This window comes from Pelodiscus sinensis, chromosome 5 (assembly GCF_049634645.1).
Source record: "Pelodiscus sinensis isolate JC-2024 chromosome 5, ASM4963464v1, whole genome shotgun sequence".
NCBI classification, from domain to species: domain Eukaryota; kingdom Metazoa; phylum Chordata; order Testudines; family Trionychidae; genus Pelodiscus; species Pelodiscus sinensis.
Window position 1 is genome coordinate 79,925,946 of NC_134715.1, and position 22,859 is coordinate 79,948,804.

The 22,859-nt window shown below is 37.4% G+C and overlaps 1 long non-coding RNA gene across 1 annotated transcript in view; it reads right to left on the reverse strand.

The window, feature by feature from the left end:
• Positions 1-1,846: 1,846 nt before the first annotated feature.
• The window catches only part of LOC142829645 (uncharacterized), a 99,427-nt gene continuing 78,414 nt past the window's right edge, over positions 1,847-22,859 (reverse strand). Inside the window, exons 4-5 of the long non-coding RNA XR_012904285.1 lie at positions 6,011-6,141; positions 1,847-4,617 (exon numbers count right to left, since the gene is read on the reverse strand). This is a non-coding gene — a long non-coding RNA (uncharacterized LOC142829645). The remainder of the gene's footprint in view (positions 4,618-6,010; positions 6,142-22,859) is intronic.

Below are 22,859 nucleotides of genomic sequence, written 5' to 3' on the forward strand. Positions count from 1 at the left end.
GCTATGGTAATTTGGAAGTGATTTATTTTAATTACTTTCAGTAATAATGATGAAAAAATATCACATTAATGTAAATACCCTATTTAGTTGTTGGAATTTTGTCTATCATTAGTTTTGCCTAACATTGGTGATATCCTGAAAATGATAATGATACCAAGTTGTCTATATATTTATAATAGTGTCCAACTTGAATAATTCTATAGAAAAGTTCAAGGTCTTGAGGATAAAATACCTTCCCTACTGAAGCCAGTGATAAAATTTCCTTTGAAGAACGGAGCTATTGGGGCATTGAAATCAGAGTTAGTTGTCCAAAGTTTGATTCCCAAAAAAGCTGACGTAGCAGTTGTAGTTTGGGGATGTGAGATCATTGGCAATATATCAATCTCAGATACCATGAGAACTATTTAGGAACCAGGAATTTCTACATTGGTTTCTTTTGTAAAGTTACTCAGAAGATGGAAATAACTTGCAGAATTGTCCACTGGATTTAATAAAATAGAACAGGAGGAGGAGGTGGTCTAACAAACTATTGATGAACTAAATACAGGTACAATGATCTCTTTACATGCAGTAACTGAAACTTTGAAAAATCTTGGGTGTTATCATTTGTTAAACAGTTCACTTAAAGTTAAGTTCTTAATTCTGTGTACCTAAAGTTAGAACTCTATTTCCTTATTTAGATATCTAAATCAGGGTGGCTAATTTTCAACCATCCACAGGGATTTCATAGAGAAATGCCACAGCAATTAAATTAAATATTTGTTCCTATTTAGATTAGATAGATAGATAGATAGGAAGGCTTCTGTAGCATATGCAGGATTCCCAGAATATTTGACAATCTGGCCACAGATTTAGGTATCTAAACTTAGAGACGGGAACTTAGGTGCACAATTTGGAAAATCTCTACCAACTTCTTTACCCTGAAAAAAAGAAATGTTGCAGAATTTAAATTCATTAGCTTATTGGTGTTAAGTTTTCACACATGTAAAAAAGAAGGTCCTCTGATAACTTTTTAAAGAGTTGAAGTTTGGAAAATTAAGATCATGATTTCTTCCCATCTTGCCAAAAAAATCTTTCCTTCTAAGTATAAGGGGAAGTTTTGCTTAAACTAGTCTTTAGTAAGTGTGCCAAAATTATACACTATAAAAAGAAACTAAAGTTTCATTTTCAGAAGAAGTTTCTAGCTCTGATGGTTGTGAAGATAACTTTGAAAATGTGAATTAAATGCATACCAATACAGGTATGCAAGCTCATATAGGTGTTAACGGCCTATTCATCTCAATGGGCTGAAAAACTCTGAAGCTACAGCAGTGCAGAGAAAGCTCATTTCATTATACCAGGGATTTTAATGTGTTGCAATTTGGTTTCACACTGATTCAGAAGAGAGGTTTTTCATTGACTTCAGAAGGTCCATAATTTCACAACTGGTCATTGATGCTCTACCTATTGCTGATCGGCTTCCTTCTTAAATTTCATATGTCAGAGTTGACTTGCACAATCATTGAGTGGAATACTGGACCCATTAAAATCATTGATGTTTTCCCATTGACTTCAACGGGGCCCTATTTAAAAAAAAGAAAGAAAAACTAAAAGGTTCAGTCTTTATTGGTCTCTGGCTACCTAAGCAAACAAGAACGAAGGAATTATGCAATCCTGGTGTATTCCCCCTTTGCCTTTGAGGAAAAGCCCTTCAACAAGGGTAATTTAGCACTGAAATTGCATTGTCTTCTCTTGGATCTCAGTGATCTTCACCATCTGTTTCATGTGATAAAATAAAGTTGTTGATTTGATGCTTTACCTTCCATGTTTGAATAAAGGCCAGCTCTAATTTGCATTAAACAGCAAAAATGGAGGTAATTATAAATTGTAATGAATACAAGCACATGCTTTCTCACATTTTAATGAAGCCAAGGTAGCTGCACCAGATTATAGTTCCCATTAAATTCAGATCATGTATAGTGAATTTCAGGCTTTCAAAAAAGTAGGAACATAGCAGACATAGTTTAGTCAGGGCTCTAATGAGTTTCCCCACCACACAGAAATTATATTGTGAGCAGTACAAGGATCTCACAAATGAAAACAAATACTCAATAAACTAGATAATTGACTCCAATCCTTTTTAATGAGATGGCGCAGAACTTCTCTGCAGAAATGCCAGAGCAAGTAAACATAAATATTTGTCTCTGTTAGCAAATAAAGAAAAAATAATGTCTATTATATGGTTCCAGAAAACTTCTATGCAGTTTTATGAGAATCTGATGCACTTTTAAAATGAATCTGTTTTATGTTGAAAGGTTTGGGTATTTTTAAGTTTTATTCAAGCCTTGACTCCCAGTCTAAAATCCATGTTATTTCTGACACTCCATCAGCAGCAGACTTATTTTCTACACTGAAACAGGAATGTTAAAGTAGCATGCTTTGAACTGTAAAATTCTGATAGTTTTTTACCACTATTGCAATAAAAATTCTCCCAATGGGACAGCCCAGAACCCATGCCATTTGCCTTTTAACAAAGAAAACATTTTAAAAATATATCAATAAATAATGATAGGTGCTCAACTGTTGGCATTTCTGAAGATTACAGATCATGAAATGGTCTAGAATGGTACCCCTGGCAACTAAGTTGTCCATTTGGGTGTTGAGAGCTGTGACCTCAGTCCAGCAAATTCAATGTGACAGCTCAATTAATGTCAAGTATGTTCTTATGTGCTTTGCTAGATCAGGGCCAGAGTGTTCAGCATTTTGAAGGATTGATCCCTTTATCGATAGGACGGGTACATTAGAGGAAGTAGCGAAGCAAGTTTCTCAAAATTGCATCACCTCCCTAAGCCTTAGGGATCCATTCTAAGGGATAAAAGAGCAGGTCAGTCTGTATGCCTTTTCCATCCTTAGCCTTTATGCTGAGATTGCCTATACAGATATAAAACAGTGCCACGTGAGATGATGGTCGTTCCTGTAAAATATGGAGCCCTCTCCAATAAAAAGAGTGTAAAATTATGCCCATACCATGCACCAATGGCACAGATTGAATGTGTATTTCTTGAAAGACTTAATATACAATATGTCACACTGAATACAACATAGGGAAACTGAAATACATTGGGATATAATCAGAGCTCTCTATTCTAACTATTCTAACCTGCTTTGGTTAATGTATTAGATCAGCAGTGGTACTTTAAAATGTTCAGATTAATATGGAATTAGCGAAGCAAGAGATTAAGAATGTAACTTCATCGGATTGGGTTCTCAAGGAGATGCAATGGAGCTGAATTTCAATGGGAGTGTGGCTCCGTCCTAACTTCTTTAGGCTCCTTTGACAATCCCAGTCATCCCAATACCCTCTTCCTCCTCCCCAAATTTCTTTCCATTGGTGGAACTTCTCCCCATTAAGGAAATAAGTGGTTAGGATAGGATTAAATATAGTCATGTTATGAAAAAAAGCTTTCATCTAAGGCAATGAGCTTAATTAATTTAGGAAGGAATGTAGGAGAATACACATGGATGGGTGAACTCTGAATAAACTCTCAAAAGATTCTGAGGTTTGGATAAAGATGCTAAAATCTGATTCTCATTTGAACTTTTTGCTTTTTCTTCCCCACTCTGAAAAGGAGGAACCAGGGCCTATTGATAAATATAATATGCTCCCCATTCACAACACTCAACTTGAATCCATAAGGCTGTTCTCCAAACCATTACTGATGTGTCCTCTTAAAAGAAGTGCTGGCTAAGCAGTCCACTGAGAGCAGCTGCTGTTAGTTGTGGGGAACCAACTTTTCTGCTCTAGGAAAGAGTGTGGTCTTTAGAGGGTACTTTTCTTTCACCCCACACAATTGCAACAGGACAGAGTAACCCCTCTGCTGTACCCCAGTGACCTCAGATCTTTACAATTTAGAAGCAATATGGGGCTTCTAAAACCAGAGCATCAAATGCTCTGCTCACTTGTAAATCTTATGGTATGCAAACTCCCACCATGTCTTCATGTCAAATTAGTGGCAGAGCGGAAAGAAAAAGAACAATCCATCCTCACTTCTTTCTCTCACCTTTCCCGCTTGATCAGCTCATGACCACTGGACAGGCACTTTCAATTAATGGTAGATCTTATAAATAAAGAGCAGACCAAGCTTCATAATACTAATCCAGATGTGAAACCCTCCTCTTTCACATAACTGTGATCCATTATTATGATTTGGACTTATTTCCATTATTGTGATGATGTATACAATATACCACTACAATGGGCAAAATGTGCTTGGCATGTAAAACACACAAAAGATATAATCTCTGTCTGAAAATAGTTTACAACTTGAAGAATCTTCCTATAAGTGGTCAAAAGTTATACAGACATAATTAAACTCCTTTCCAATCCTTTTCCGTTTCAGGCAATAATCACAAATTGGCTCCATTGCATTATAAAAATCAAAAACTTCATTTTCATCCATGGCAGAGAGCGTTTCCAAAGCCAGCAGTCTCAATAACAATGAGTAGTTCTGCACATTATAAAATTCTGATAATATCCTGGGACTCGAGCACTGGATTCCATTCCTGGCCAAACCACTGATCTGTTCTGTCAACTTGAACAAGTCACTTGAAAAAAAATCAGTGCCTCAGTTTCCTCATCTGAAAAAAAAGGGGACAATAATCCTTTCCTCTTTGGACATTTAAACACTATGGACAATAAAAGCTTTAAAATTACTGAGTATTAATATTAATACTTTTATTATTAATAATTTTTAATTATTTTACATTCCTTCACATTTTCTTTTGCTTTTTTCCCCCAAGATTTAATTTTGCAACAAATTATTGGTGGCTGCTAGCATGCACAGAACTGTGGTTTGTTTATTTCAGTCTATAAAAGTACATATGTGCCAGTCATTCCTTGCCTTGGTACCCTTATATAGTTTAATTTCACAATATGCTTAAAGATTCCTTTGAGAGATTCTTTAAAATACTTTTTAATTTTGGATAGTGGAATTTTCAAAAGTGCCCCAAAAAGTTTAGACGCCTAAATCATTTCAATGTGCTAATCTGCTTTGTCCCTATTGACTAGGCACTTCTGTGCATCTTCAGGGCCTAAATACTTTTGAAAATCTGGCCCTCAATGTGACACAGACTTTTTAGTCACTCAGGGCATGTCTACACTAGGAATTATTTTGAAATAACTCAATTCAAAATAATAACTCTCAAAATAACAAAATCAAAATAGCATGTCCCCACTACAGGGGAGCCATGAAGGCTCCATTACTGTGAACATACTACCTCGACTTGCCCCAGGAAGCACTGGGGAGTAATTATTTCAAATTACTCTGGGGAGTAGTTATTTCAAAATAGCAGCAGCGGAGTGTCCACACTGTCACTATTTTGAAATAAGTATTTCAAATTAATTAGTTCAAAAAAAGTGTAATTCCCCAAGGAAAGCAGGAGTACAGATTATGAAATAACCAGCCCATTATTTCAAAATAACGGGCTTGGTAGTGTGGACGTGCCGCTTATTATTTCTAAATATGGGGAGGTTATTGTGAAATAACTCCCTAGTGTAGACCAGGGCTTAGAGACATCGAGTCTATTCCTTGCTGTGCCATGGTCTTGCTGGGTGATCTTGGGTAAGTCATTTAGGGCTAGATCTTCTTTAAGATATATAGACACCTAGAAAGGCACAGATAGACACTTTTTAAAAACCTATTAGGCACCTATTTACATTTTTAGGTGCCTAATACCTTTTAATTTGGCCTTCAAACTCTGTGTTCCAGTTACTGCTATAAGATAAGAAAAAAGATCCTCATGTCCTTGATAAAATTCATTCAGATTTACTGATTAATAAGTGCTTTACAAGATTAAAGAATTATTAATTATAATACGCTAATAATTATACCTTTAAAAGACAAAAAGGGGAAAAGAAGTTCCTATAAATAAAACTTTATCAGTCTCTGGCCAATAGCACAACAATTTCCTTTATTCTGTTAAATAATTAAACCAACACACACATTAGCAAAGCATAAAATTAAGTACTCACCTCTCATAACAAATGCTACTCAGTGGACTTTGACAGCAAAAGTACAAATAACTCCAATGACTTTGTTTACTCTGTTTCTGTTTGTGGTCACCCAACTCAAACTTTTGTTTAACAAAATAGTCCTTTGTGATCTGGAAGTCAAAGTAATTTGCAAATATGAAATATGCATAAATTATTCTATGAATACTTACAAATAACAAATGCATTTATATAAATCATGATCATTCTGCAAATGAGCAAAAGGGTAAAATTAACTGGATAATTTATTTGCAAGCAATAGATTGAGCAACAGACTGCTGGGATCATAATAAAGGAGTTTTGCTAACTATAGAAAACTAATCTTCCCAGCTGACCTCCATCCACTTCAGCATATAAATAAAATATAGAATGGTGAATATAAATGTTAAATAATTATACATCACCTTGGATCCTTTGAACGGTAAAGGAAGTAGAAAAAATATTTTATCCCAGAAAAAAATATGAATGGGCAGAGTAACTCAAAAGTTTCCTGTGCAAAGAGGATGCACTGCAGGAGGTTATTCTGCATTGCAAAGCCTGCTCTTTCGTTTTGTGGTGTTCCCCAGTTTTCTGCCTCTCTGGTCTTCTTAGTACTTACAGACCCAGGATCCACTTTTTCCTGATTTATTGCATGTCTGGCTCAGTCAATCTGTTTCCTTACTTCCTCGGGTAGGTATTGTAGTTTTAAGCAGGGGCGGATGATAATTTTGCAGGGCCCAGGGCAGCGCTGCGGGGTCCAGGGCGGCACAATTTCGTGCTTGTGCCTCGGCAGCAGCCGACCAGCAGCAGCATTTCGCGCATTTACCTCGGCAGCAACTGACCGGAAGTAGCATGTGTGGGGCAAGTGCGCGGGGCCTATTGAAGCATGGGGCCTAGGGCAGCCACCCCGCTCCCCCTTCCTTATATCCGCCGCTGGCTTTAAGAATGCTTGGTGAAGATCTTGTAGGTGTTTGTCTCTGAGAGGTTGGAGCAAATGTGATTGTACCTTCGTGCTTGGCTATAGACAATGGATCGTGTGGTGTGTCGAGGATGGAGGCATGTAGGTAATCTTTATGTTCTGCACAACTGAAGTTAAGTGGAAAAGCGGCATCATTTTTCCCCATAATCTCAGCCTTGCAGAATGCAATGCCACCCACAGCCTCAGAAACAACTCTGACATTATAATCAAAGAGACTGACCTATTCATGATGACAACAGTATCTCCTTTATCAAATTACCAAAAGGAGGCTACCATTCTCATAGACCTTGGGAGGCAGTTCAACTGAAGGGCTATCTCTAAAAAAAGATTTCCTTTTGCAAAAATCTTAACTAACCACTGAAGTTCCACTGAAGAGGTTAATACATTGGTTAATTCATCCTATTCTGAGCATATAATTTAAATGTTCAATGGGCTTTGTACTGCATCCTTGAACAGGGATGAAATATATCCTTCAGTAGCAACTTGATCTCTAAGTAGTCTCAGTGAAATCAGTGGATTAATCATGGGTTATATTATTACTCAATGGATCAGATTCTGTAAATCTCTTACTCACCTATGGAATAGCACCTATTTCATAAGTAGTTCCATTGATTTTAATGGGGTCCTTTAATGTAAGATTACATGGTGCAAAGTATATTTCGGTCTGAGCAAAGTTTTCACCATCTGAGCCAATGGGAGGAAGGATGTCCAGAAAGATCCCTGAATAATTATCTAACAAAAAACTAATAATGATTTAGGTCTTTATTGATTAATTGGTCAAGTGCACTTACATTTAATATTTACCCAGGATGTGTAGGAATGGTGTCCCTAGCCTCTGTTTGTCAGAGGCTAGAAATGGATGACAGAAGAGGGATCACATGATGATTATCTGTTCTGTTCACTCCCTCTGAGGCATCTGGCATCGGCCACTATTGGAAGACAGGATTCTGGGCTAGATGGACCTTTGGTCTGACCCAGTATGGCCATTCTTATGTGCACATGAAAAAAGGATTATGTTCCATACTCTTAAAATTACTGAAGGGAATATAAAAAATTTTCAAGACAGAATAAAAGAAACTTGTAGAGCTGGCTAGTGTTACAAGAACCAAGGGACCATGATTACAGGTATAAGAGGAAACAGACTGCAAAGGACTGCAAGAGTACCCAATCAATAAAAGTATGGTATTTGTTATAGTCCACTTTTATAAAACTCCTGTTTGAACTGAAGTGTAATTGAATAAAAAAATATACATCCCAAATCCTGTTTTTTTTTAAGTTAAACATTCCCAATACCTATTAAGTAATTTTTACCCTTTTACTGTCTTTCCACCCAACCAGCTGCTCTAGAAATTACTCTGCATTCTTCATCAATTTGAACATGACTCTAGGATTACTGCCTATCTGCAGCAAATTGAAGCTTGGGGTCCCTAAAGTTGTTTAATTGGCAACTGCATGAAAGCAAGCTGATTGAATGTACACCATCAGTTAAAAGTATGTGTAACAAAATAACCACAAAGACATGATTGTTCCACTGGGTTGGTTATGAGCTCTTGTTGATACTGTTCTGATTTTAATCAGCCTCTGTTTTGATACAAGTCAAGGGAAGCTCTAAAAAATTGTCAGTCACTGTTTTATTAATCAATATAGGTCCCTTTCCCCCAGGTTATAGACAGGAGCATTTCATCACACACCCTTGCAATGAACTTTTGTGAATACTCATCAGAGGAGGGATGATAAAGGAACAGAATCATGGCTAATGAATCATACAGACATTCACACAACATACTGTATCTTAATTGTCTAAACTGGAATGCACAACAGTATTTGCAGTGTGAATTGAAAGACATTGAGCAAAGGTTGGCTTTTTGCTGACACCTCTACACATAATGAATCCTCCTTTCAAATGTACAAAACTAAAAGGACTACAGGCCTCAGATAAAATCACAGAAATTTAGGTTTAGAAGAGACTTCAGGAGATCATGTAGTCCAACACCCTGCTCAAACCAGGGCCAAACCCAAATCAAATCATCCCAGTCAGGGCTTTGCCAAGATGGGTCTTAACCTATCTCCATCTTTAGAGGTTTTTAAGTAAGAAAACAATGAGAAAACCAAAGGGAGGATCCTGTCTTTCTCACAAAAGAATCTACAGAGCCATTGAAGACCCACCCAAATATGTCTTCTGAGACACAAAACGTGCAGCCCACATTCAAAGAAATCCTTCTTTTCCTACTGCTGTATCCCAGATTTTACACGGTCATTTTGGCCAATGGCATAAAACGAAAGAGGAGGAGCTCTGGAGACCTGGTAGAGATACTGACAGAAAGCACAAAATAAAGAAGGTCAGGACATCTGCAGCAAACAACTGCAGAAATTGGAAGGGCAGCTACAAAGTGAATTGCAAAAGAAGGGAAGGATAGCTTTTTCACAGGACTGAGACTCTCAACAGATGGTAAAGACTTCCTGCATGACTTAAGCAAGTGTCTTAAACCACTGTGCCTCAGCAGTGCATCTTTTTAGAAGTACAATGGGGCTTCATCTAGCACGGGGGACTTTTATAATACAATAATAAAAATTCGAAAGCAGACTGACCATCTCACAAAGGGTAACTAAAATAACAAACCAACTGCAAGGCATAACAAAGTCTCCTTTATTAATCTGATTAATTAATCTAATTAATTTTGTATAGAAAATTTTAAGATGGTTGCTGCCATTCCCTAATTTTTAAAGTGAAACAGATTATTCTGTTTAAAGCTGTACAGAGTGAAATTATGCAGTAATATTCATGTTCTATGAAATCCTGCCACCCACAGGATGACAATAATACAGATGCTTCTATAACAGAAGTAATCAGAACAAATGAAGATGTGAGATATAATGTATTATTGAATCACTACTTCGGATGCCTTCGTTTGCTAATAAGATACAGATTTTCTGGCTGCATGCATAGGCCATATTATGATGGTAAGAGAGAGAAGACATTCTACATGGAATAGAATATTTTGGGATATGACCAGTGATAGAGAGGAAAGAGGGACTTTTAATAAGTTCATGGTTAAGTTTAAGGCCTATATTTGAAAACACAGTCTATAAAGAGGGAAAATATTTCTACCCCAGAGCTATTTTTGTAGGAGCCATTGTCTATATTGGACTAATCAGGGAATCATTCCTTTACTAAATAACATTTTAAGACGTGCTTAAACATTTCTTTGAAGATCATCAAGCCCAATATCTGCAGCACTTTTGCTTCAGCACGATGGATTTTCACTAGAGCTATAAGGCCTTCCTAAGGAACCCAACCAGTACAGAGGAGGTGAAGGAGGCATGATTTTCCTATACCTTCACTATTCCCAAGCTACTGCAATACCATAGGGGTCATTGAAGTAAAAGTGCAAGTTAGGATAGCCATTGGGTGAATTCAGTGCCCCATTCTGGAATGCGGGAGTATGCACATTGCTTACACCTCTAATCATGTGCTGGGCTCAGTGCCAGTGTAGAGATGGGTTCGGAATCCTTTACATATGCCTTGTATGATCAACTGAAAAACAGCTTCACCAATGCGCACACTCTTCTTTTTCTACAAAAACAGGGTTTTAAGGGTACCAACTGCATATTTTGCAACTCATTAATAAGCAAATAGACTGATAGGTAAATACAATTCTTCTACTTCCATGTCTACCTATATATGTGAAAGCTGCTAATCTTTAGGACATTCTTTTAAAGGAAGAAATACCTTTTGTCTCATGGTTTAACTCTTTTAAAATTGAGGAACGGTCCTGCACCAACAACACCATACACTCTTCCCTTCTTTCTCATTTCCTATTTCTATGAAAGTTTAATGTGAAGTAATCAGAGATAATATTATGTCTCATTTATATATATTGACATTCTTTAAAACTTCTAAAAGCATGTAAGATTATTTTAGAATGATAAATTCACATAAAAATGAGGGGAGGCTCATGCTTGAGATTAGAAACCAAACAAACCAGTATCAGAGGGGTAGCCGTGTTAGTCTGAATCTGGCAAACCAGGTTTTCCACAAGGAACTTTTCAATAAAAAGCTTCTCACCTCTGCTCCCCATGAGTAAGTGAAAACAAGGAACTACATCTGACTGAAATACAAGTATTTGTTAAACAAGTGGTAAAGCATAACTCCAGCTCACTGTAAGACATTTTATATAGACTGATTCCTAGCTGCCACATCAAAAGTCTACAAGCTTGTCAAAGGAAGGTAGCCATGTTTTTCTTGCCTGCAGCCATATCTCATTGGTAAGGAATCTGAAGACGATAACTGAATGGAGACCTTGGTAGGAACCTTTCAAGTCTAAAGTAAAGGACCTGCACTAATCCCTTCTGACTTCTCCCTGCTGTGTGAGAGTTTATATAACAGCATGCAGATTCAGACTTTTATAATTCCCACTACAGTTAGTATTACACTCGGACTGCACTTTAAAAAAATTGCTTTTCTATGATGATAAACTAATCTATTTTCCAGGTACTTTATAGTTAAACTTTATCTGATTTACAAAGCCTTTGCTATTTCCTTTCTTTTTTTAAACCACTGCAGGATTGAAAACTTTAACTTAATTATTTTTTTTCTGTATGAGAACCTGACATTCACTGATATATGTCTGCTAAAGATTTTTCTCTTTCACTGGACAGTTAGTAGAGGGTTAGGAGAGGGAGGGAAGGGGGGGTTATTTGGGGTTTGTTGTTGTTGTTAAATACTCCCACACAGGTTCCAATCAGCTCTTTTCTGTTGAATTACAGTACCGCTGAGATCACTCTGATTCTGTCCGGAGATTTACAGAACTTTGTAAATATAAACTAGTGTATCTGTGCCTGCCAGATACACTTCAGTGTTTGCAGCACGGGAAAGGAAAAGAACAGCAGCATCTCCAGATATCCTCTCTTTGATATGTAACTGGGGAAATCAGCTTTTCATAACTGCTACTTTTGGTTTTGGAGGAAAGAGGCAGTAGAGGGATCCAAGGATTTCAATATCCATTTGGGCAGATGCATCATTGATGTGACAGGATTTTCTGTGGTTGTGACTTCAATTTACTAAGGCTTTGGCAGTTATAACAGAAATGAAGAGGTCATTTTCATGGTCTGCCCACTTATTAAGAGTTCCTTTACTATCTCATGCACTCATGTCAGTAATAACTACTGTCTGGCTTCTCTAGTCACATGGTTCAAACAAAATAACTATAATAGCCCAAATGAGTACACGATTGAAAACCACAACATGCTTATCATTGCTAGGGAAATCACTATTTTGTGGTTTGTGTCACTTTGCTTCTGCATTTAGTGATATAGCCATAAGGATTCAGGTTGAGAAAAAAAATAAAGGAATGCAATAAATACAGAAACCAATAAAACCATATAAAATAAGAGGAAATCTGTTCAGTGTGTAACACAAAGACAATTTAAATGCACTCTCATTAAAGATGTAAAGAATTCTAAGCTACCATTTGTACCCATGGCTTCCCATCAAGATCTAAGTAACTTCCTCTCATGTCAACATAATATTCTTTTTCTGTTAGGATATGTCTACACTGCAACACTATTTAAAAATAACTTAGTCTGCATCTACACAGCCAGCAGTTATTTCAAAACAGTGTCAAAATACTGTCAAGCTGAAGGACCTCAAACTCTGACTCCTGTAACCCTCCTTGTATGAGGAATAAAGGAAGTCGGAGGAAGGGTGCTCTGTTTCAAAATAAGTGCTATGTAGACACTCCCTATTTCAAAAATAGCTATTTTGAAGTAAGATATGCAATTGATGTAGCTCAATTTGAGTAGCTTATTTCGAGTTAAGCACTGCAGTGTAGACGCACCCTTACAGAAAACCATAATGGTAGCAGTGCAATGTTGACTGGTCTGATAATTGCATTTGGTTGATTTTATGCTCTATTACATCTTCTGCAATGTAAAGGTAGCTTTAATTCAGTGACTGGAACACAGGACTCATGGATTTGGATTCCAATTCTGCCAATGACCCATACTGTGACCCATACTGTGTGCCTCAGCTTTCTCCAATTTTAAAATGAGGGGCCTGACACTCAATATTTGTAAAGAATTTTGAGAGCAATGGATAGAAATGTATTGCATAATACTTGGGCTTAACTTTCAGAAGAGACATATAACACTAGTTCCACCAATATAAATAACCAATTACACAACTGTGGCTTGTGCTACTGCTTTATGCAGTCCACCATCATATTCTATTTAAAAATTGAAAACATCTCTTCAGCTTTGAGTATAACTTCTTTAATATGCTTCAGGGGATAGCCAAGTTAGTCTATAAAGTGCTTCCAGACCATTTGTTATTTTTTAAGTTTATCCTGTACAGACTAACAAAACATGTAGATGGTATCATGAGCTTTTGTGTGCACAGTCCACTTCTTCAGATGACCAGAGTTTTGAGTTTAGGGATGTGCAGACCCAAAATAAATAGGGGAGAAGGGGGTCTGCACATCCTACACTCAAAACTCCGGTCATCTGAAGAAGTGGGCTATGCCCACGAAAGCTCATGATACCATCTACATGTCCTTTAATATGAACAGACTGGGGGGAGGGCAGTGAGGACATCTGAAAGCAGGTAGGCAAAATATACTCAGAAAAAAATGCTTCCAAACAATTTACATCTGCACATAGGAAACAGATTTTATCTGACTTTATAACAAGAGACTTTGCTGTCATGTACTCTGTTAAAACAAAAAAAGATCTCTCTCAACCATGAGCAAAATACAAATTGTTTTACTGGCAGTTTTAGGGAATATAGCATCTGGATTCAAGGCACTCACAGTTCTGCAGCCTAAGAACCTTTCTTCACCTATAGCATATGAGTAATTTTTATGGTCATTGAATGATGTGTATATAAACGTAAGGCACAATTAAAATAGTCATTCAACGCTTAATTTAAAAAGAGAGAGATTCCAGGAAGGGGGACGTGATTTTTAAAGTGAAAGTTAAAAGTACTTCTGCCCTGAATGAAACCTGAATAGATTCCTGCAGGGCCAAGATACTATACAACAGGGATTCTGAGTGACCAAATTGGGCCCAATAACAGCAGATCATAGCACATGTGCAACTAATCTTGTATTGCTTTCAACCCACTTGCAAAATATCATTAAGCTCCTTTAAAACACCATTTTACAGATGAGGAATGCTGAGACAGAGATGAAAAAGTTCAACTGAGTCCGTGCCAGTGTGTGGCGTCTCTCAGCTGCTGTTAGATTACATCATAGGTAACAGAATATTTATGTGTCAATAAAATGCAAGTATCAGACTCTGCAGTGCTGCATGGGTACATGTATGGCTTTCTGTAATAGAAAATAATTGTCATATAACTCCTGTGACAGCATACTAATTATCTGTTTCTAGACTAAATATTTACTTGGTCTAGTACTTTGAGCACATAGCTGAGAATCCAGAATGTCCTGATGAACTGTTTGGAAGGCAAGTGACTGAGGAGTTAGTAATCCTGGTTTGCATTCATTTCATTCATGTGGTGCTCTCTAGGCATAGCACTGCATTGAGGATGATACAATCACAACCCCCCAGGTGGTGATCTGGAAAAATCTTCCTTTGGGCAACTATTAAACTAAGGATGCAGTCTGGCTCTTCATTTTTCTGTGCCTGAGTTCACTCATCTATAAACTACTACTAATATTTATTAATTCCCAGCTTTGAAGAGCATTTTGAGTCTATGAACAAGAAATACAACGCAAGAGCTACAGTATTAATTTTAACCCGATGCATTGACTCCCTCTTTTCCCTGGAGAGCAAGTCAAACCTATGGGTACATCTAGACAACGTATGTCCAGGATACGTCTAGGACCTATGAGGATGTCTAGGATATGCTGCATTCAAGGAATGTGTCTGCTTTTCCGAAAAAAATGTCAGAAAAGCCAACGCATTTTTCGGCATCCCTTGTAACCTCATTTTACAAGGAAGAAAGGATGTTCCAATAGAGGGTTTTTTCCCAACATTTGGCCCCTTATAAATGGGCCAAATGTTGAAAAAGCCTCTTTGGGAAGAAAAGCAGCAAAAGATATGCAGATTGCGGTTCTCAATTGGAGTATCTTTTTCCGACTTTTCTTTGTAGTCTAGACACAGCCTTTGTGTCTGGGTTTCCCTATGTCTAAAACAGGGGTGAGACTTACCTATTTCACAGGTCTGTTTCCTAGAAAGGGGTTGGATGTGCAGCCTTCATTCACATGAGTGGTCCTGCAGACTTCAGCAGAACTACTGGAATGAGCTTGATGGGCTTAGTTACCCATTGACCAAATTTGGCTTTCCACTGTACTGCTGGGATCCTGAAGTAATTGTACTGAAGTCAATAGAGCTACTTGCACTCTGCAAATATTGAGTTAAACTCTATTCAGGTAAAGCAAATATGGAATAAATAAATTCCATAAATAAATATGGAATACGTTTTGGAATAAATATATAAAAAGATGCATTATGTCCCATTGATTTCAATAGACGCATGGAACACAAAAAAGGTTAGGTATGGACTAAAATTGAATATTGTGTTGCACATGAATCAAACTAATGTTGATTTAAAAAGGCACACCTCTTTTTAAATCAATGGAATTTCATCCTGCATACTCATAGTAAATTTGTCTACAGAATCTCAGATATGTACCTGTGTATATAACTTGAGCTGGTAAATAAACCATTAAAATTTTCAAATTCTAATTATTTAAAACTCATATTAGAATTTTTAAATAATTTCCAGTTTTGGTGACCTATAAAGGGGCTGATTCTGATCTCACAGGAATCATTGCTCTGAAGTCAGTGAAGTTTGTATAAAACCAGTGCAAGTCAGAGAAGAATCAGGGCCATAGAACTTTCACTTTTGTTGGGTCATATAACATCCTATCTGTGCTGTTATAGTCTAGCAACAGCTTAAGTATCATGCAGTGACATCACTTCCTCAGATTTATAAGTTTATTCAACCCTAAGCACAATCCTCGATTGAGCACTTGAGTGAGAAATGATAGTTTAGTAAAATAAAACTAACTATAATGTATGCTCTGAGCCACCTTGTTGCTGAGAAATTATAACTCACAATACTTGAGAGAAAAATGAATTCTTTAGCAGATGGTAATTTTTTCCTATAAGGAATGCCAATAAACTTGAGATTTTGACTTGGTGCCTAAAAGTGAAAGGAAGTAAACTTTCTTCATCAGTTCCTGCATTATAGCCAGAAATACACATGTATGTTTTCTGAGAAGCCAGCTTAGTAAATGTGTAACAATACAATTATTTCCCCCCAGCTAGACTAACACCTTTAATGCTGCATTGTATGCATTACAATTACTTCAGGAGTGAGCTTCTCCAGCTTCCTTAGTTGCCACCATACAATCTCTAATAACTAACTCGGCTACCCCTCTGAAGCTTTAGAGCTACAGGGGCACTCTGATTCCAACCAGAAAGTCATGTCTGTGATTACTTCAATCATTAAAGTTATTGGTGGATTCACTTTCTCTAGCTTAGTTAGCAGAAGGGATCAACATCATTTAGGAGGCATGAGTTAGAGATTTCCAATTAAAATCAACACAGGGAACCATTTGGATGTCTGAAGATCCTGTGCGGGACTGGAAAGTAAAGTTGTTAAGAATATGGCAGTTCTGTAATATTGGCACCAGATAATGTTATATTTACTTGCATGTATTTAGCATTTATGCCTCAGCTACTTCTAAAAATGACTTCGATATTCATGCAAAATAGAACTCACTATTGACAAACAGGTCTTTCAAACAATAATGTCTTATACAGTTGGATAATGGAACTAGGAAGACAACCTGAAAGTAGCCTCCAGCAGCTCTGAAGAATATTGAGTTCCAGGTACAAAGCTACTAAAGTCAGAGCAAGCCAGATGTTTTCCATATAGCTTCAACAACTCCCTCATCTCTTTTTTATTCACTTGCTTCAGCAAAGAAAGAGACACTCAAGTGGTAGGGAAAATAAACAATCCTGCTTCCATTGAAATCAATGGGATAAAATCATAGAACACTAGAGCTGCAAGGAACCTCAAGAGGTCATCGAGTCCAGTTCCCTGCCCTCACGGCATTACCTAGTACCATCTAGACCATCTCTGATAGATGTCTATCTAACCTGCTCTTAAATATCTCGAGAGATGAAGATTCCATAACCTCCCTAGGCAACTTATTCCAGTGTTTAATCACCTTGACAGTTAGGAACTTTTTCCTAATGTCCAACCTAAACCTCCCTTGCTGCAGTTTAACCCCTTGCTTCTTGTCCCATCGTTAGAGATCAAGGAGAACAATTTTTCTCCTTCCTCCTTGTGCCAACCTTTAAGATACCTGAAAGCTGTTATGTCCCCTCTCAGTCTTCTCCTTTCCAAACTAAACAAGCCCAATTCTTTCAGTCTTCCTTCGTGAGTCATGTTCTCTAGACCTTTAATAATTCTTCGCTGGAGCTTCTCCAATTTCTCCACATCTTTCTTGAACTGGACACAATACTCCAACTGAGGCCTAATCAGTGAGGAAGAGAGCGGAAAAATGACTTCTCGTGTCTTGCTCACAACACTCCAGAATCATGTTTGCTTTTTTTGCAACAGCATCATACTGTTGATTCATATTTAGCTTGTGGTCCACTATTATCCCTAGATCCCTTTCTGCAGTACTCCTTCCTAGACAGTCGCTTCCCATTCTGTATGGCTATGTCTAGACTGCAGGCTTCTTTCGAAAGAGCCTCTTTCGAAAGCATCTTTCGAAAGAGCCTCTTTCGAAAGATCGCGTCTAGACTGCAGGAGGATCTTTCGAAAGAGAAATCCGCTTTTTCGAAAGAGCACCCAGCGAGTCTGGATGCTCTCTTTCGAAGACGGCCTCTTTACATTGAAGAACGCCTTCCTTCGAAAGAGGAACTTTCGAAGGAAGGCATTCTTCCTCGTGAAACAAGGTTTACCGCCATCGAAAGAAAAGCCGCGTTCTTTCGAAATAATTTCGAAAGAACGCAGCTTGAGTCTGGACGCAGGGGAAGTTTTGTAGCCTTTTCCCGAAAAAACCCCTGAGTCTGGACACGGCCTAAGTGTAAAACTGGTTGTTCCTTCCTAAGTGGAGCACTTTGCATTTGTCCTTATTTAACTTCATCTTATTTCCCTGACCATTTCTCCAGTTTGTCCAGATCATTTTGAATTATGACTCTAAACTCCAAAGTAATTACAACCCCTCCCAACTTGGTATCATCTGCAAATGTAATAAGCATACTCTCTATGCCAGTATCTAAATAGTTAATGAAGATAGAATATTTATTCCAAAATGTTTCAGCATTAAATGAGAATCATTAAAATAAAATATAATAGCAGCAGAGGAGAAAAATTAAAAACTATAGGCAATGAGGAAAAGTCACTTTCAGATGTGATCTATCAGATGGAAAGTAAATGATGTGGGCCACACACAAGTAAATTCATCTTCAGAGCTTCATTTCAAACACAACTATGTCTTGGTGCTTGAGTCCACAACTGGTAAACTTTTTTAACACTTCCTTAAGTACGATGTCATAATGATCCAAAAACACTAAGACAATTTAGTGTAAGTTACCCTTCAGCCAGGTGGTTACATATATTGTATTTAATTGGCCTCAGCCTGAGATTCCTCTCCAAATAAGAATGTTTAGTCCACCACTGCTATATCTAATGATTCACTGCCATTTACACAAAATTTAGCAGTGGTAATTAAGTAAAAGAAGCTGAAACCCTAAAATAAATGTGCATCCTAGAATGTTGGGTAAAATTCTGCAGTCCTTAAGATAAACACCCGTCAAGCAAAGTGCAGAGAATTCAGCCAATTATTTTTCCACATGGGTTTTGTTCACCAGAGTGGAAGTATAAAGCAGTGTAACTTAACTGGGCAGGATACCAATATGGACATAATTTAAGGATAAAAAATATAAAATACAGCCTCTACTTGTGCAAATACAACTTTGTGTATCCACAAACACCTGCACACAAAGCTTTTGAGCCAAGCCATTAATGTTCAGAAGAATACGTGCAGAGATTGGCATACACTGTTCTGCAGGCACAGGAGCCAGGCGAAAGTCCCTTTGGTGGCGACACTGCAATAAAAGACCTGCAGCAAAGCCATGGCTGGCTTAGTTCAGATGATGCCAGTTTGCAGGGCGTAGATTGCGGGTTTCAAAATTGCAGGGCAGACATCCACACTAGGGACCTTGTGATGAGGTTGGAGTCTCAGAGTCTGGTCTCCAGCCTGAGCACAAACATGTACACGCTGCAATTTTATAGCCCAGCAGCCCAAGTCCACTGAGTCTGACTGAAATGCAGCACCACAGGGCTTTTCTATTACAGTCAAGCCATATAGTTATTTCTGTGCGAGTTGGTATTCCTACAAGAGAATCTTCTTGATGAGGGACACCAGACAAGGTCATTATCACCATGCTGTACATAGACAGAGAAAGGAAGCGATTAAAATTATGATGGGGTAAGTTATTAACATTTCCCATTTTAATGGCAATTTTCATATTGTGCTATTCCAGCTCTCATTACAATCTTTGACACAGGCACGAGGTATTGGAATTTTAATACCTAATAAATTTTGCAAAATGTAATAGTTTGCTGCAGTGCTTGAGCTTTAGACAGTCTACATATTTAGATTGGCTGCCCAGTCTCGAGTATTTCCCACAGCTCTGTTAGACTGCACAGGGAGAGGAAAAGAATGCCAGGCCAATCAAAACAATGTAAGAAGGTTAAAATCTTACAACCCACTTCTGTAATTTGCAGAATATTGGAGACATTCCGATTCTGATAATTCATTCTTGTGACAAATGAGAACAGCAAATGGTGAGACTCACGCCAGGCAATCAGTAAGACATGAAGGCATAGAATTCTATAATGGGTAGAATTATGTGAGATCCATAAGCATGACTGAACCCAGACTCATTTAAGCAGCCTGTGATCTTCTCTGAACATCATGCCTGAAATTCTGTGCCAGTTTAAAACTGGTGCAATGCCATTGTCTTCTAAAGGTTGCTTGAGCTATAAATCAATGCAGAGCTTGGCCAACAAATTTCCTAATAATAATGCAGTAATTTTAACTGAGCACACCTCAGCTTTTTAGGTAGCATAAGGCATGCAAAATAATCCCATTATTTCTTTGAACATAATTGATCTTAAAATCCTGAGCATCTATTTACAGACACTAGATTAATTTTAACATCTATTTTTAATCCAGGCAAAGCCATCACTTTGAGTCTAAGAATGCTCACAGAGGTTTTTTACTATTCACTGAATCTTCAATATCCTTGTTAGAAAATGGATGCCACATGCTTCCATAAAAGGAGCACCATCAGCCAAAAACTACAAAAATGCACATTTCAGAGGAAAAAAATAAAATTTTGATGCAGTTGCTAACATCTCCAATGTCCTCTGCAGTTTCCAATAGCATGAGACATGAAGCATTTTCTTGATTTCACTGTAGAGCTTTCCTCACAGCAGCTCTTATCTGTCACTCGTGAAAGATACACAAGTACAGGGAGATAATGCAAATACTGAAATGTTGTCAGTTAAAATGTTAGCGAGTCCTTGCTTCATGATGATGAAAAAGCCTCTTTTGTATTGAAACTTTTTCTAACTAGGACAAGAACAATATTTTAAATCCTCACTTGAAAGATCAAATTAAATCTGCAGCTGTCTGTCTTGCTAGTGCTGTATCTATCATAGGCATTTTTAGGATAACTCTAGAAGGTTCAGAGCTACTGACTTGTTATCTCTCTGTGTTTTTGTGAAATTCAGGGAGCTAGGACTAGCACTTCTTATTCAAAGAACAGCTTCAGGACTTAAGGGTGAGCAGCGGGGAGGGAAATAATTTTTGCTGACAATCCAGGATTGTCCTTTATACAATTAGATTTTGACATTTTTTGAAAACATGACTCAGTCTCAGACTTGATTTGCGTTTCTTTTTAGCATGCTAATATAGCCACACACTCTGTCAAACAGTTTTCAGTTACAACTGTGCCTGGCAGCATTACTATAAAGTTCAGGGTCAGTGGCAGTTTCCATTAAAAATTTTACTTTACAGGAGTTAAAACTCAAGTGTTCTGAAGCTCATCAACCTTAAATTTATCCCTACAAGTTGTCAGCCCAAACACAATATATATATTTTTATTCAAGATTTCATTTAAATCAGATCACTCATTTTTCTTTTCTGTGTACAAGAGCTAGAGAGAAGTACAAAATGTACTTTAGACTGTTTTTTTAAAAAGTGTGTTCCTCCAGTCAAACAAATCTTACTATTTATCTCATAGTTTCTTAGTTCATAATGTTGATCTTAATCTCCTTTTGGATATATTGGAGAAAACATGTGCAAATTGACAAAAAAATTATATTCCACAACAATCAATAAGCATTCACAAAGACAATGCTCAAAACTGTGTTGTTCCAGATACATTTTGTGAAAACTTGTTACATATGGAAGGGTTCACTGCTTTGATTTCAATGGAAATTCAAATTTTAACATACTTATGTGGTTTCAAATCATGTGAAATACCACTTGAATGATATAATTTATCCACAAAATTCCAGTGATTCAAGGGTGGGAGGTTCTAATAAAGAAATATGTATAACTGCATCATATGTTCTGTCTGGGGTTTTCAAAATTGCCTGGGGGAAGGTAATGACTAAATCCCATTGAACTTCAGTAACATATGGGCACTTAACTCCCTTAGGCCTAGATTTTTAAAGGCATTTCTGCATTACTGAGATCAGTCTTGCAATACTTGTCTTAAAAGCCTAAATTTCATTTTCTAAAGGAATTGAGGCACCTAGAGTCTAAAATCCATTTATAGGAGGCTCCTTTAAAATTGCAGCCCATATTCATTCTCAAAATAAGAATGAGCCAGATCACATCTTCATGTGGAAAGATGTCATGCAAGGGGGTAGAGAAAAGGAAAACTTCCAAGAGATCATTAATCAGATTGGCAAAACAAAAAAAAACCCCACAAATCTGCAGATCCCCTGAGATCCAAGTGGTGCTCAGAGGATCCACCAGAGTCCAGGACCATCTTTGTAAAAGCAAAGTGCCCCTTTGCTATATTCCAGTACTAAAGCAAGTTCTCTTCATATCTTGTTAGCATGGCTCCCCTAGAACTAGAATGACAAGGTTTTACCCTGAACCAAAGAGAAGTTTGCATGGTGTAGAGGGATTGTGGCTGATTTCCCTGCAGGTTTCTGTAGATGCTGGGACAATTCACATAAGATCTGATCCAACACACGCAGAAGTCAATGGAAAGGCAACGATGGACGTCATTGTGAATTGGAAAGAGAGTCAGAAGTGGCCTGCTTCTAGGGATATGTAAGATGTATTTCTTCATGCCTTGTAGATGACTGGCTCCATAGATTGAACGGTATACATATGAGCCAGATCAGATTAATAAAACGTGATGGGAAGGGTAATATTTTGTCTTTTTTTTAGCATTATAAGTATTTTATTTTCTTGTACTGACATGACAACTGCACAAGAGAAGCTCCTTCAGTGTTCACACAGATGTATTTACAATCTTCAATTGATTATTACTCTTTCACACCATTTATATTATATTTATTTTTAAAAAATGAAAAATATCTTAAAATGCACAGTAGTTAATAAAAACAATAAAGGCCAAGGTTCAGGAACACATCAGAAACACATTACTCAGTGACATATCCTAGCTATTCTCACTCATATGAAAAGAAATTACATAGCTAATATGTTATATGTTGAACCACACGACTGGAAGAGACTTCAGTAAATTATCTAGTAATCTAGTTCCCTGCACTCATGGAAGGACTAAGTATTATCTAGATCATCCCTGATAGATGTTTGTCTAAACTGCTCTTAAAAATCC